Here is a 15,464-nt window from a genome sequence, read left to right on the forward strand (position 1 = left end):
AGAAACGTTGCATTACGGAATCCATTGAATCTTCAAGAGCAAAATACAACAAGGGGTAGCGTAAGGCGTACCTATCTTCGGCATTGCATTTCTCGAACACAGATCTATCATTAACTCTGTCAAAGAAATCACACCCATCAACAATCAAATGGTTCAAACGGCTCTGAGCACTATGGGACTTAACAGTGGAGGTCATCAGTCCCCTATACTTAGAACTATTTAAACCTAACTAACCTAAGGACATCACACACATCCATGCCCGAGGCAGGATTCGAACCTGCGACCGTAGCAGTCGCGCGGTTCCGGACTGAAGCGCCTAGAACCGCTCGGCCACAGCGGCCGGCCCATCTACAACCGACTTACGACTATGCTCATTCAGAGCCCCAGTAACAAATATACACTCATCAATGCACATGCCCCCACCAACACCGAAAATAAGAAAAACACCGAAAATGTCGAAAAATTCTGGAACACACTCAAAAATACTATGAGTAAAATTCACCAAGATGACGTGAAAATACTAATGGGAGACTTCAACTCTCTATTTGGGACAGAAAAAACCTCTAAAAAATCATTGGTACAAATTCAACCCACAGAAACGCTTAGACAATGGCACACGTCTTACTGACATTTGCCAACAATTCAACCTCAAAAGGAAGTTTCCCCACTTAAAAAAAAAAAAAAACAGTTCCCAGGTAAAAAGCTTGGCTACCAGGTTCAAGCTGCTTTCGTTTGCCTTTCGAGACGCGCTGAAAGCCAGATTTTTAAATCTTTTGTAGCAGAGCTACAAGCAGGCAGATACAAACTCAATAAGGTAATCGTAAGAGAGCACTCCAGCAAAATTCGTCTTGCTGCTTTCAGTAATCCTTAGTGTCAGAACGAAAACCTTACGGTAGTATCAAATTCATAATGCTACTTTTGTTTTCTGCCGACATATTTTTTGTTGTTGTGAATACATAATTTTATCTATGAAATGACACATTTTCATAATAATTGCGAATGATACACGAAATGAGGTAAATACAGACCTTTTCGAAGTCAAATGTCGGTAATATCCTACTAGTTCGTGTTAAAATAGGCTCAATCGTCTTATAGACACTTAATGTTTTATTAAGATAGACTGCCGTCGTGATGTTACTGTAGTAAGCTGAATTTAATTTGTATTAGTACAGTGATTATTTTAATTGCATTTTTCATTAGTTTATTAAACGCATCAGTAATCGTCAAGGAAAAATTAATCAGGAGCAGAATTTTCGTTCACGATATCTAAAACTGTCTGACAGTGCTAATGTTGTTTACAAATTCTACGCCCGTAGAAACCCACTGGTTCTAACAATGTCATTAAATCAGTGTAGTTTCAAGAGTATTTTCGTCTAGAAATGAATTGCCTTGACGGTTGATCGATTAAGAGCGGGAAAGGTACAATTTTACGAATATATGACGAGAGGGACAAGTGCTTGAGAGAGCTCTTCCCTATCAATACAAATGCCTGAGAGACGACTTTCCTACCAATCTCCTGGATAGTTTTGTTTATCAAATCAACAGAGTGCGCTATCATGCAGTAACATAGGTGATGTAGTTGTGTTGCTCCATTTTCTTACAGTGCGACCGAAAGGTCTCTCAGTTATTGGCAACAAATTCCAGCTGTGTTGCACACACCCCTTGGGGCAGAATTCGTAGCCCAAAACACACTTTTGGAGCTATCAGATATAAAATATTAAGTTCACACTACTCTTTGATCGAGTTTACGTCTTTTGGTGGGGCTCAGCCTTTGATTTCTTGTGAGGAAGTTAACCATAAAGGCATAATAACACGTCACCAGTAACAGTACTGCCTACGAATGCTCAATGAGCGACCTGATGACGTTCAATAATAGTCACTCCATGATTTTTGTTGTTTCGAATTAGAGTCCTACGCCAGACTTCTGAACTTTGCCTGTTGAATGAAAATGTCGCATGATGGTGAAATAGTAATCTATCACATATATCAGTAGTCGAGACTTCCTTAATGTGGAAAATCATTCATGTCAGAACGATCTTTGTTGAAACGAGAATATCTTTATTCTGGCGTATTTTTCCCAAAAGCACTCGCTCCACACACAGTTGCATAACTGCAAAATGATAACTAGAACTTTAAATTCGAAAATGACAGTTAATACATACACTGACAGCGTCGCGCCGCGTTCACGTGGGCGGCGCCGGATTTCAGGCGGCGGGTGGCGTCTGGCCGGTGGCCGGTAGCCGCTGCAGCGCGAGGAAACGCTAGAGCGTAAGCTGTTATGATCGCGACGCAGCCACGAACTGTCCTGCGGAATTGTTTATGGACTACTTGTTATTGCTGGTGGGTAGAATGTCAAGCGAATTATGTTTGATGTTCAATCAGACTCATAACTTTGGACGAAGGCCGAAATGCAGTAAAAAAAAAAACAGGTGGACGCGAACAGGTGACTATAAGTTTAGAATGCACGACTATTACTACTAGACCACGGGCTCACACAACCCGAGTACACCTCGGAAGTAGTCAACACTTCCTCCTAACACTTCCGCATTTTAAAGTGTTGGCAGATTGTGCAGATGACCGGACTTAGAGTTGTCAGGAGCGGCCAGTTTTATTGGCCACCGTAAGTGAACGACTCGGACTTAGTCTCTGTCGCGGCCGGCCGGCGGTCAGTTTTTATGTCTAAGACTGTACGTATCTATCTAGTGCTTCTTCAACTACGAGCTTGTACTACGTGCTTCTGCCCAGAACTTAACGTTTCAGTTCCTCCATGAGATATTACATTGTTGCCGCTTTATATACACTCCTGGAAATGGAAAAAAGAACACATTGACACCGGTGTGTCAGACCCACCATACTTGCTCCGGACACTGCGAGAGGGCTGTACAAGCAATGATCACACGCACGGCACAGCGGACACACCAGGAACCGCGGTGTTGGCCGTCGAATGGCGCTAGCTGCGCAGCATTTGTGCACCGCCGCCGTCAGTGACAGCCAGTTTGCCGTGGCATACGGAGCTCCATCGCAGTCTTTAACACTGGTAGCATGCCGCGACAGCGTGGACGTGAACCGTATGTGCAGTTGACGGACTTTGAGCGAGGGCGTATAGTGGGCATGCGGTTGGCCGGTTGGACGTACCGCCGAATTGCTCAACACGTGGGGCGTGAGGTCTCCACAGTACATCGATGTTGTCGCCAGTGGTCGGCGGAAGGTGCACGTGCCCGTCGACCTGGGCCCGGACCGCAGCGACGCACGGATGCACGGCAAGACCGTAGGATCCTACGCAGTGCCGTAGGGGACCGCACCGCCACTTCCCAGCAAATTAGGGACACTGTTGCTCCTGGGGTATCGGCGAGGACCATTCGCAACCGTCTCCATGAAGCTGGGCTACGGTCCCGCACACCGTTAGGCCGTCTTCCGCTCACGCCCCAACATCGTGCAGCCCGCCTCCAGTGGTGTCGCGACAGGCGTGAATGGAGGGACGAATGGAGACGTGTCGTCTTCAGCGATGAGAGTCGCTTCTGCCTTGGTGCCAATGATGGTCGTATGCGTGTTTGGCGCCGTGCAGGTGAGCGCCACAATCAGGACTGCATACGACCGAGGCACACAGGGCCAACACCCGGCATCATGGTGTGGGGAGCGATCTCCTACACTGGCCGTACACCACTGGTGATCGTCGAGGGGACACTGAATAGTGCACGGTACATCCAAACCGTCATCGAACCCATCGTTCTACCATTCCTAGACCGGCAAGGGAACTTGCTGTTCCAACAGGACAATGCACGTCCGCATGTATCCCCTGCTAGCCAACGTGCTCTAGAAGGTGTAAGTCAACTACCCTGGTCAGCAAGATCTCCGGATCTGTCCCCCATTGAGCATGTTTGGGACTGGATGAAGCGGCGTCTCACGCGGTACGCGGTCTGCACGTCCAGCACGAACGCTGGTCCAACTGAGGCGCCAGGTGGAAATGGCATGGCAAGCCGTTCCACAGGACTACATCCAGCATCTCTACGATCGTCTCCATGGGAGAATAGCAGCCTGCATTGCTGCGAAAGGTGGATATACACTGTACTAGTGCCGACATTGTACATGCTCTGTTGCCTGTGTCTATGTGCCTGTGGTTCTGTCAGTGTGATCATGTGATGTATCTGACCCCAGGAATGTGTCAATAAAGTTTCCCCTTCCTGGGACAATGAATTCACGGTGTTCTTATTTCAATTTCCAGGAGTGTAGTTTACTGAACATGTCATCTTAGTTTGGTATTGCTAATCTTTGACTATAAAAAGATTTGGGAGAGTGTTTTTCGTTTTCTTCTCTGAGACTTTGACAAAAATACAAAAGTTATTGACACAGAGAGATTAGATCCGCAGACCTATAATTTTCATGTTTCAGTAATAGAAAGTTAATGTCCTGATCTCGATGACGTTATTAGAAAGTAATTAAGTTTAACAGAAACTAATAACGATGAAACCTGTCACTGTGCATGGGAGCTTTCCGTCGCTATGCTCCCAAGGGATGTGTGTTTTTGTGTAGATATATTGATTCAGATGGCAGCGATTTGCCGAGGACACGGAAAAATAACGGGAAACTATTGTAATTGTTCTCGGCCTTCGATATCGCCGTGCATGGGTGCCCACTAGAAATAAAGAAGTAGTGCTTGTTTTAGCAGGAACAGTTCCGTATTTTCCGACAAATGAATCGTTACTTACTTTGAGCGGATTAGCAGGCGTTTTGAATAGAAAGTTGCCTAATACTGATGCTTCATCGTCTAAATTGCGTAATTGCGCTTACAAGACGTAGTTATTTCACAGACATGTGCAGAGTGGGTATAATTAAACTTTCGCTACTTGAGAAGCCCCCGAGAAACACGAGTAATCATCGGACAATGAAACTCTGAGGAAATATTTGTAAGGACATGTGGAAGAGAATTAACGAATAAACCGTTGAAAGAATTAATAACATACCGTTGTTCCAGGTTATAAACGGCGCACAGTGAGCCGATCATCTGTATTCACGACAGCCTGGAACCGCACTAGAGATATTATTTCACAGTTGTTCGGGACACTTTTCGAACGGTTCAGCTGTCGTGACGCTGTTCGTGAACAGGTTGAAGATCGCACACTGCGTCCAGCATTCTACCAGTGACGACAACAACTTCTTCAATCAACACTCTTTGGTGGAATTGGCCGTCGGCTTCTCCCAGGAGCAATTTCCAAATCGCCAGTTAATTAAGACTTTCGAATTATGTCCTTCAATCACGGTGCCGAAACAGGGCCTTCTTTATAATGCGTCGATACTCGTGAAGAGCATAGCAGCAGTATTGTTGTTGTTGTTGTTGTTTTGATAAAACAGGTTTACGAGTAAAGCCTTGCTCACTTGTCCAGATGCATGTTGACTTCCTGCAACTGTAATACACGCTGTTACGTGTGTTTAGCGCTACGGCGCCATATCAGTACCGGCGCTTAATGGCTAGTCGAAACACTAACACTACTAACAACGCAAATCCTGCAGCGCACCGTCTTAATATCATTCCTATAAAGTTGGGTACCCATACGGTTAATAGTTTTTGATCTACGATGGCTCAAGTAGCGAAAATTTAATTTTAATTTCAAAAATGGTTCAAATGGCATTGAGCAGTATGGGACTTAACGACTGAGGTCATCAGTCCCCTAGACTTAGAGCTACTTAAACCTAACTAACCTGAGGACATCACACACATCCATGCACGAGGCAGGATTCGAAGCTGCGACCGTAGCAGCAGCGCGGTTTCAGACTGAAGCGCCTCGAACCGCTTGGCCACAACAGCCGGCAAATTTTAATTTCTTGGTAAATCAATGAAACTTGATGGGATGCAGCAAATAAACTTCTGTTAATTTTTTTTATTTTTTTTGCTCTTGTAATTTGTACAGCGAAGCTTGCGATAGTATGATCATTTCCTTTTTTAAGTTTTTAGTAGAATTAGGATTTTAATTCAGAATTTCCGTTAAACAGATAGTCAAATGACCTGTAACGCACAGTCATAATCAACGAGCAACTGTCGCTTACAAATATGTACAACAAAGAGCATGAAATATGAGTAATTACATGAAGTGATTTGCTTACGCTCAGTTACGTAGACGTTTTATTTCAAGGAAAAGATTTAACAGGACTAAAATTACTGCACCTGCAAATACTTCAGCGAGTACTATCATTTTACAGCTGGGTCTCCAAGAGATCACACCCTGCGTCTGAACGCGTTCACCATTTTCTAATGGAAGCCTAGCATACAGCATCGTGTCACTTGTACACAGCGTGCCTGTTGCAAGCTATGTTGTTACGCTCTGTCTGTGAAATGAGAAAGCTGTTACCCTGACCGAAGTTTCGGCTGACACATACTCACGATATTTGTTTAACCGCGCAATGACCTCATCACTCAGTTCAAAGTAGTTCAATGTCTCCACGCTGCTTATCTTTATTTATTTTTTTTATTTTTATTGGCTCTGAGCACTATGGGACTTAACATCTGAGGTCGTAAGTCCCCTAGAACTTAGAACTACTTAAACCTAACTAACCTAAGGACATCACACACGCATGCCCGAGGCAGGATTTGAACCTGCGACCGTAGCAGTCACGCAGTTCCGGACTGAAGCGCCTAGAACCGCTCGGCCACCGCGGCCGGCGTTGCTTATCCACTAGGTGTCCCGTTTTTTTCAAATTTTCCTTTTGATGGCGATTATGTGTGTTGGCAACATTGCTTGTACCTGACGGTTGTAATTAAAAGTGTAGCTACTCACAGAGGTCCAGTGTCGGTTGTAATTATCATATGGCAGCGCAGCTTGATAGACATTCGGATGAGTTAATGTGGAAACGATTTACGCTGGTAAAAATTAGTTCCAGTTTTGTTCACCAGGTGCAAACCTGACGCTGTGAATGCAAGAAAGACGTTTGGAACTGTTTCCACATGTAATGGACTAGGAACGGGACATGGACAGAAAAAGACAAACAAATGAGAAAGGCACAATGTTGATTTTATTATAAACTGCTGTTGGTCAATATGAGCACCGGAGACGTCGACTAGATGCTGAAAGCGCCACATTTGCACATGGTGGCTAAAAATGGAACTAATTTTTTTTCTGATTAAGGCATTAGAAACCTTTCGCTGCCTCACGATAATAACAGGCCACGCTGGATCATCATGAGTAGTCGCACTTTAATTACAACCATTAGGTGTTAGTGACCAGTGTGGGTTACCTGTATGAAGGCATGTGCAGTGGTGTGGTGTAGTTGGTTGGTTGATTTGGGAAGACGGGACCAAACAGCGAGGTCATCGGTCCCATCGGATTAGGGAAGGAAGTCGGTTGTGCCCTTTCAAAGGGACCATCCCGGCATTTGCCTCAAGCGGTTTAGGAAAAGCACGGGAAACCTAAATGAGGATAGCCGGACACGGGATTGAACCGTCGTTCTCCCAAGTGCGAGTCCGGAGTGCTAACCACTGCGCCACCTCGTTCTGTTTTGTGGTGTAATGAAGAGGAGGGGGCTGCTGGCAGTGGACAGCGTGGACGAGCCTTCGAAGGTGGGGCACCGTGTTTATGTTTACCAGCGCCGTGTGCCGTGCCCCCGGGTCGTTACTCTATTTATAGTTGTGTAGAAAGCTGGCGGCGGTTACGTGCTCCGGAGTAAGGAGGACGCGATGGCGCTGCCGCGGCCGATGCCGAGGCGCCGCAGCCTCAGTCCGGGCGCGTGCCTGTCTCTGGGCGCGGGCCGCTCTCCTCACTGGAAAACAACGAGCGTCCTCCTAAGGCAACTCAGATGATGAGAAGCGATTGAGATGTGCACTGTAGAACGGTTCTATTCGGCCGTCTGCTGCATCCTAAAGTCCGGTCTACAACAGCGCCTTTCATGTCTCAGTCGACTATTTGTGGAAGTCCACAGCAGCGCCCCTGTGGTGTTGTTCCTTTACTGAGCTTCCCTTGTCACGAGTGGTCGTTTGTGTTTACCTTCGACCATAAATGTAATAGACTGGCCCTGACGTCATTTTCGTGGCTCCAACATCTCTGGGCTAAAGTCACGTGGATGTTGGCGAAACATGGTTGTTTCGTGTTGCACTTATGGCTATACTCAGCGTTTTGTTGGGGGAAATGGCATTACATTTCACGTGTGTTTGTATGATAGTACAGATGTGTTTATTGAAATCTGCTGAGGTGACTTTTATATGTTTTTTTACACTTGAAATAGAGTATCACGTAAATTAAAGTGTTGAAAGTGATGCCTGTAAAGTCAGACTCATATTACATTTTGGAAAGTAACTGTGATAATTCGGTTACAGAAGTGCCGGCCGGTGTGGCCGTGCGGTTCTAGGCGCTTCAGTCTGGCACCGCGTGACCGCCACGGTCGCAGGTTCGAATCCTGCCGCGGGCATGGATGTGTGTGATGTCCTTAGGTTAGTTAGGTTTAAGTAGTTCTAAGTTCTAGGGGACTGGTGACCACAGATATTAAGTCCCATAGTGCTCAGAGCCATTTGAACCATTTTTTTGGTTACAGAAGTAAGTATAACTGTTTCTCGGTCCTACTTTTAGGTTCACTAAGAATCAAAACCGAAGGCAGCTTTGGATACAGGCCCTGAAACGAAAAAACTTTAAGCCATCTGCACATACGCGCCTTTTTGTATATACAAGTGAGACTATAATAAGGTAAGAGCATCTATAGTCGACACATGAAGAGAATTTTTTTCTACCTTCTAATACTATTAAATAAATGTAGGCTCCAAAATTATTTTCTGAAACTTCAAAGTCTCACCTTTCATTTAAAATATATATATATTTTTTAAATTGATAGTTTAAAGTTTTGTAAAAATAATAGGAACTCAACCTTTGAAGTGCACTTAAAATTGATACTCTAAAATGGATCTGCTCCTAAAGTCGACAATTTTGGCACCTATAGCTGACATAATTCCCATATCCCATCTTCTTTTATAATTGACTAGAGCTCAAAACGCGGCGAATCCAATATTTAAAGTTTTAACACGAGCCCAGTCTTACCGTTTAAAAGAATTTTAACGACATTTTATATTAATTGATAGTTTACAGTAATTTCGTCCCGCTGGCCAGCAGAGGGGGTTCGATGTATTTGTTAGATTTTATAAATGGTACTGTGAACAAATCCAGGTCAAACGCAGTTCTGACATAATTTTTCGCAAATAAAAAAGTAATTTTTGTTGGAAGCGTTTGGCAGTCAATTGAGAAATGTGGGTAAAATACGATACAAACATAGGGTGGCAGACCGCTGATTTGAAGTCCTGCCACGTTTTGCCAACAGTCACGTGGTTTATGTTGGAGCCACACCAGCCCTATAGCTTCTGCACAGCAAGGCCAGTCTACTAGTATCTATGGTCGAAGGTGTTTACACGTCAGCGCCAAAACTGCGTGTGTTCTGACTGGTGTTTCTCGACAATTTGGAACCTTTATGATTAGTGTTTCACTAACCGTTAAAAGTAGGGAAATAGTGGACTGTACATCTTTAGAAAAAGTCGGAAAATAGTAACAGAGCTAGCGATGATAGTAATATGTTAATGATCAAAGCAAACATTCATTGAGATGTTTCTCGCCAGTTCTCTACTCTACTGACAACAGAAAAAGGTATCAACCAAAAGTTTCCATACAACAACGTGTATATATATTGGTTGAAGCACAAATCGTCTGACAAACATTCAGAGTTGATAGTATGGATCAAAACAAGAAAAAAATTTCTAGTACACATGCACTCGAAACTGAATACCTTCCTCATTTTCGCTACTGCGAAACACATCTCATCTACTGATCAAGTGTTCATGGCTTTTAAAGTATGCATTTTAGAGTCCATCTTCACTATACTTTTTTGCATCGAATGATCGTTCCCGCATCATCCCTGAATATTGAGCATTCCTCCTGGACACCCTGAGGAGCGCGCTCCTTCTAAGAGCTGTCAAGCGTATTTCCTCAGGAGTTTCGGAAGATATCTGTAATTTCGATTTTGTAGTGTATAGCTGGAGTTATCCCAAAGACATACTGATCATCATGTCCTTTATGCGACTCCCAGTGTCGACGGTAAGCGTCCATTTGTTCCTCCTTACAACAGAATGATTTTGAAAACGCAATTTTACGTGCCCTTTACTTAGAGCGGTTCAAAATTAGTGTATTGTGATACTATTTTTAGAGATGTATATTAACAGAGACAGTAACACAAAAATAATAACGAATATCTGAGCAGCGACAGTACCACCACAGCCGAGCAGTAGCGCTGCTGGCGAGAATTGTTTAACTTCCGACGTTAGGAGACAACACCACTATTCCCCGTTTCTGCGCATGCGCAGTCTTCGGCTATCAGAGGTTTTTATAACCCGACATTTGCCGCAGTCAACTGATCATTGACGTCACTGACACAATCACGACGTCGTTGACGTCAGTTTTACACGCAAGCGTATGGCAGGCATCCACCACGAGCAGTCCATTTACACGAAGTCACTTGTATAAAACGTGTAGTAGTAGAGAGTGGAACAAACGGGCAATGAATGGGTCGCACGGATCAACTGAAAAACCTAAAATTCTGAGTTTTTCTAAAGAAACGTACTAAAACAGCCAAGGATTTTTTTCTGTTCTTTGTAATCTAATAATACAAAGAAACTGTAACAGAAGGCTCCACAGTACGTTCTATCTGTTCTTCAGATAATGCAGAACAACAAAATAAGGATTCTAAATTTATGATTTTGAAAATTTAGAGGCTCGTCTCGCTCAATTTTTAAGTTGCGACATCCAGGCACCTTGTCACGGTCCGTGCGGCTCCCCCCGTCGGAGATTCGAGTCCTCCCTCGGGCATGGGTGCGTGTTGTCCACAGTGTAACTTAGTTTAAGTTAGATTAAGTATTGCGTAGGCTTAGGGCCCGATGACCTCTGCAGTTTGGTCTCATAAGACCTTACCACACATTTCCGCACACATCCAATACCGTCTTCAACAGTAGTGAGTTAAATTTTGAATTGTTCGTGTTAGTACGACTATAGAATCGGAACTGGGACCCTCCTTACCTAAATCAGTTCAGCACAATATTTCCCAAAACTGCTACTGCTGAAGCCGTTCTAGAGTTTTGTCTCGTTTCTAACTGGGCGAGGTAGCCATAGATACTAACATTTGAAGGTAGTGAGGTTCAGTTACTCGTACGAGCCTCTCCATTTAAATACCCAGTGGCTTCCCGTAAGTATCGAGACGTTCCCTTTGATTATGCTTTCAGTATCGCTCTACATCGGTTTTAGTGTTACGTAACTAATTGTCTCGTTACAGTGAGTGGCTAAACTCTGTCGTTCCTAGGTTGGACATTCTCATGTATTGAAACGTCCCCTTTGAACAATTATACATGACTGTGCTTAAACTGACACACAATATTTTGTTAGCGGAACGCAATCTGACTTTCAAAATTCCCTACAAAAGAATGGCCCTGACTAACATTAAACTATACCTTTCACAAATCACTTACCTCACAAAAATCTTCGCTACTCAAGCTACTGCAATACAGCGAGCGCCACTACTGCCAGCTAAATAAAAGATTCAAACTATGGAAGGCACTAACTACTGATAGGGATAGTTAGCAAATGAAAGATATTAATAGAGAACAAACAATGTATTTACCTTGATATCATCATATATAAATATAGCAGTTCATGACAAATTTCAAAACTCCGCCATCTCTCTCCCCACATCCACCACTGCTGGCGGCTCACCTCCAACTGCGCAACGCTACGCGCTGTTCACAGCCAGCTGCCTAACACTACAATGGCGAGTATTACAACAATGCAAAGCAGCCACAGACTGCACACAGCACAGCCAGTGATTTTCATATTGAGCGCTATGTAACGTTGCCAATAAGAAAACATAAACAGCCTACTTACATTGATATGAAACGTCCCCTTTGAACAATTATACATGACTGTGCTTAAACTGACACACAATATTTTGTTAGCGGAACGCAATCTGACTTTCAAAATTCCCTACAAAAGAATGGCCCTGACTAACATTAAACTATACCTTTCACAAATCACTTACCTCACAAAAATCTTCGCTACTCAAGCTACTGCAATACAGCGAGCGCCACTACTGCCAGCTAAATAAAAGATTCAAACTATGGAAGGCACTAACTACTGATAGGGATAGTTAGCAAATGAAAGATATTAATAGAGAACAAACAATGTATTTACCTTGATATCATCATATATAAATATAGCAGTTCATGACAAATTTCAAAACTCCGCCATCTCTCTCCCCACATCCACCACTGCTGGCGGCTCACCTCCAACTGCGCAACGCCACGCGCTGTTCACAGCCAGCTGCCTAACACTACAATGGCGAGTATTACAACAATGCAAAGCAGCCACAGACTGCACACAGCACAGCCAGTGATTTTCATATTGAGCGCTATGTAACGTTGCCAATAAGAAAACATAAACAGCCTACTTACAGTATCATGTGGAGAACTTCTGTGAGTAGTCTTCTGAAATTAGTAGTTCGTACCAGCCTTGGAGGAGTTGTCAGATAACAAATGGTACAAATGGCTCTGATCAATATGGGACTTTACATCTGAGGTCATCAATCCGCTAGGCTTAGAACTACTTAAACCTAACTAACCTAAGGACATCACACCCATCCATGCCCGAGACAGGATTCGAACCTCCGACAATAGCATCCACGTGGATCGGGACTGGAGCGCCTAGAACCGCTCCGCCACCGCGGCTGGCGTCAGATAACATAAATGTTAAGCTGACTGCCCGCGAAAACAGGAAATCCCGGTTCGAATCTTGTTCAGACCCAAATTTTTATTTGTCACAAAGCAAATTCTAGCCGTAAACTGTACCTCCAGATTCAAGGAATACTCATAATCACTTACTAACAACCCCGACGTGGTCCTCCGGCCTAAAACCTATTTCCGACAATACGTGATACTGTACAGAAACTTTGACTTCGACGCTCGGCTTTAGATGCACTCAATACATGTGTAAACTAATTTGATTTTATATGTTGACTCTCTAGCTCGGCGTAATTTTGATGTATTTTAAGTACAAGTGTTTGCTAATACGGAGATAAAAGTGATAAGATATCTAATCCTAAAATTACACACATTTCCTCTTCTTCGTGGAGTTCCCGTCGTTGACGAAAAGTTGTACACATCTCGCTGGAAGTAAAGCACTTCCGTTCCCACTCAGCTCCTTTCAACATATCCTACTAACAGTTACGAACAGCTTCGTATGACCAACAGACGATTTGTTTTGCATGATATCTCTTCTCACATAATAAAGTCACAGTGAATTGTACGAAGCAATGCTAAAAGTGTAAGGGAACGTAAGTTCAAAAAGAGTGCTCGAAAAGGTCTCCGCCCAACAGCTTGCGAGTATTAATTCACGCGTTTCAGTGTGATAAGCTTAAACACTAATGAAAATAAATACTATATGGGAGGCATTATTCCCCGCCCCCTCTTCCGATTCAGTGTGTAGCGTGAGTTAAGGCGAGCAGCGGAAAAGTGCGCAGCAGTGTATTCGGGTCCCTCCGACCTACTGAGGCGCTCCCCTCGCATCATATCCGGAGGCCAGCAGGAGAAACGCCATGACTCACACCGGCAGCACTCCACGCCGCCTGCTTCACGGTTCGTCGAGAGCAATCATAATTATGACAAACGAAAGGGCAAAAACAGTGAAGTGTCCTGTTTGCCAGTGTGAATAAATCAACATCTAGCGCGCTTGAGATTTAGCGTATAAAATAGAGCTAAAAAGCGATTGAAAGTAAGTTAAAACACACTTGCTATGCACATCTCTAAACAAAGAGGAAGGGCAGCTAACTGTTGCCTTCATGTCCTTCCACGCTGACTGAAACCTTCAGAAATTTTATGAGAAAAAATAATCGATGATGTTACATGCACCGAGATAATGCTTCATCAGCAGGGTCCTTGCGTAGCGCTAAATTAATTAGCTTGTTTTCATAAAAATGCATTACGATCATAGGATGTTATGAATGGAAGTGAAATCGAATTACACTGCAGTTCCTTTCAAGAGCCATGAGGAAGGCCTCTCTGTCAGTGGTTTTCAAGTATTTTAGTTTTTAACTACGACTGCTGTAATTAATAGCCGAGAAGGTAGGTAGGGAACATCGTGGAACACCAAGAGAAAGAAAGATCGAGTACTCTGGCATTCTGGATTCTTGTGCACTCAGTGACTGTGTTCCATTAGAGGTGTTGGGTTGGGTTGGATTGTTTGGGGGAAGAGACCAAACAGCGAGGTCATCGGTCTCATCGGATTAGGGAAGGACGGGGAAGGAAGTCGGCCGTGCCTTTTCAAAGGAACCATCCCGGCATTTGCCTGGAGCGATTTAGGGAAATCACGGAAAGCCTAAATCAGGATGGGCGGACGCGGGATTGAACCGTCGTCCTCCCGAATCCATTAGAGGGAAACCGCAAACACTCAAAGAGAAATTTCACGTTTCATACAATGAAGAAATTCAGCTGAAGGTACATCAGAAGCAATGTCTGTGTTGGTGAGGGAGGGGGGGGGGGGGGGGGGGGAAGATTTGATATTGTTTGATTTGAGAAATTTTTAAGAGAAATAGTTCTTGGCGCACTTGTTCCATTGCATGGTCCACCGGACTTGAGACTCCAGACGGTTCCTACATTGATACATTTCTATGTGGTAGGACAGGGTGCGTGTTCGAAGAAATATTTTTTTCTATTCACGATTCAGTTATTTGAAACTTTAAATTTCTGGCATTGCAGCGATTAAAATCCTGAATTTTTTTCTTTCTTTATTTATTTATTTATTTTCTTTTTTACAAATTACGCTTCGTAAAAAGTCTTTCCTCATCATTTGGCACAAAATGTAAAAGTCTTCCATTTCTCGCTTCTTGTCTGAACTGTGCATATGTGCATATGTGTTATCTTGCTAGAGCTTCAGATATTCAGAAAATTACAACCCTAATTTGCAGACCTCTTCAAATTTCCTTTATTCGAAAATCACAATGACCGGATAGAATACGTAGGGTGAGCAACATAAAACTGGGCCGGAAAATACGCCATGCAACTTAAGACAGGCTCCTGAGGAGCATGAAGTGAGCCGAGTTGACTATCTTGAGCTGCGAAAAATATTTTTCAGGGTCAGTTTTATTTTCCCCACTTTGTATCAACCCCAGTTCTCTAAATTTGGGTCTAGTAGTTAATCATTTCACAAATTTGTTTATTAATTGGCTCAACAGATTCATTGTAAATTTCACGATATAGGGTGAATGTATTAAGCTTTGATGGACATTTACATCCATAGAGTGGGAGCAATGGCTAGAATTACAGATTTGTGATTCTGCAGTAATTTACACCTACGTCCACCCTCATGTTCTAAAAGCCAAGAATCGTATCGCGCCCTCCCCACCTTCCTCCTTCTTTCATGAATGGTAAGGTGAAACATAGTTGCCGTACAGCCCCGAATTTCTTC

This window comes from Schistocerca americana, chromosome 1 (assembly GCF_021461395.2).
Source record: "Schistocerca americana isolate TAMUIC-IGC-003095 chromosome 1, iqSchAmer2.1, whole genome shotgun sequence".
In the NCBI taxonomy this organism is placed as follows: domain Eukaryota; kingdom Metazoa; phylum Arthropoda; class Insecta; order Orthoptera; family Acrididae; genus Schistocerca; species Schistocerca americana.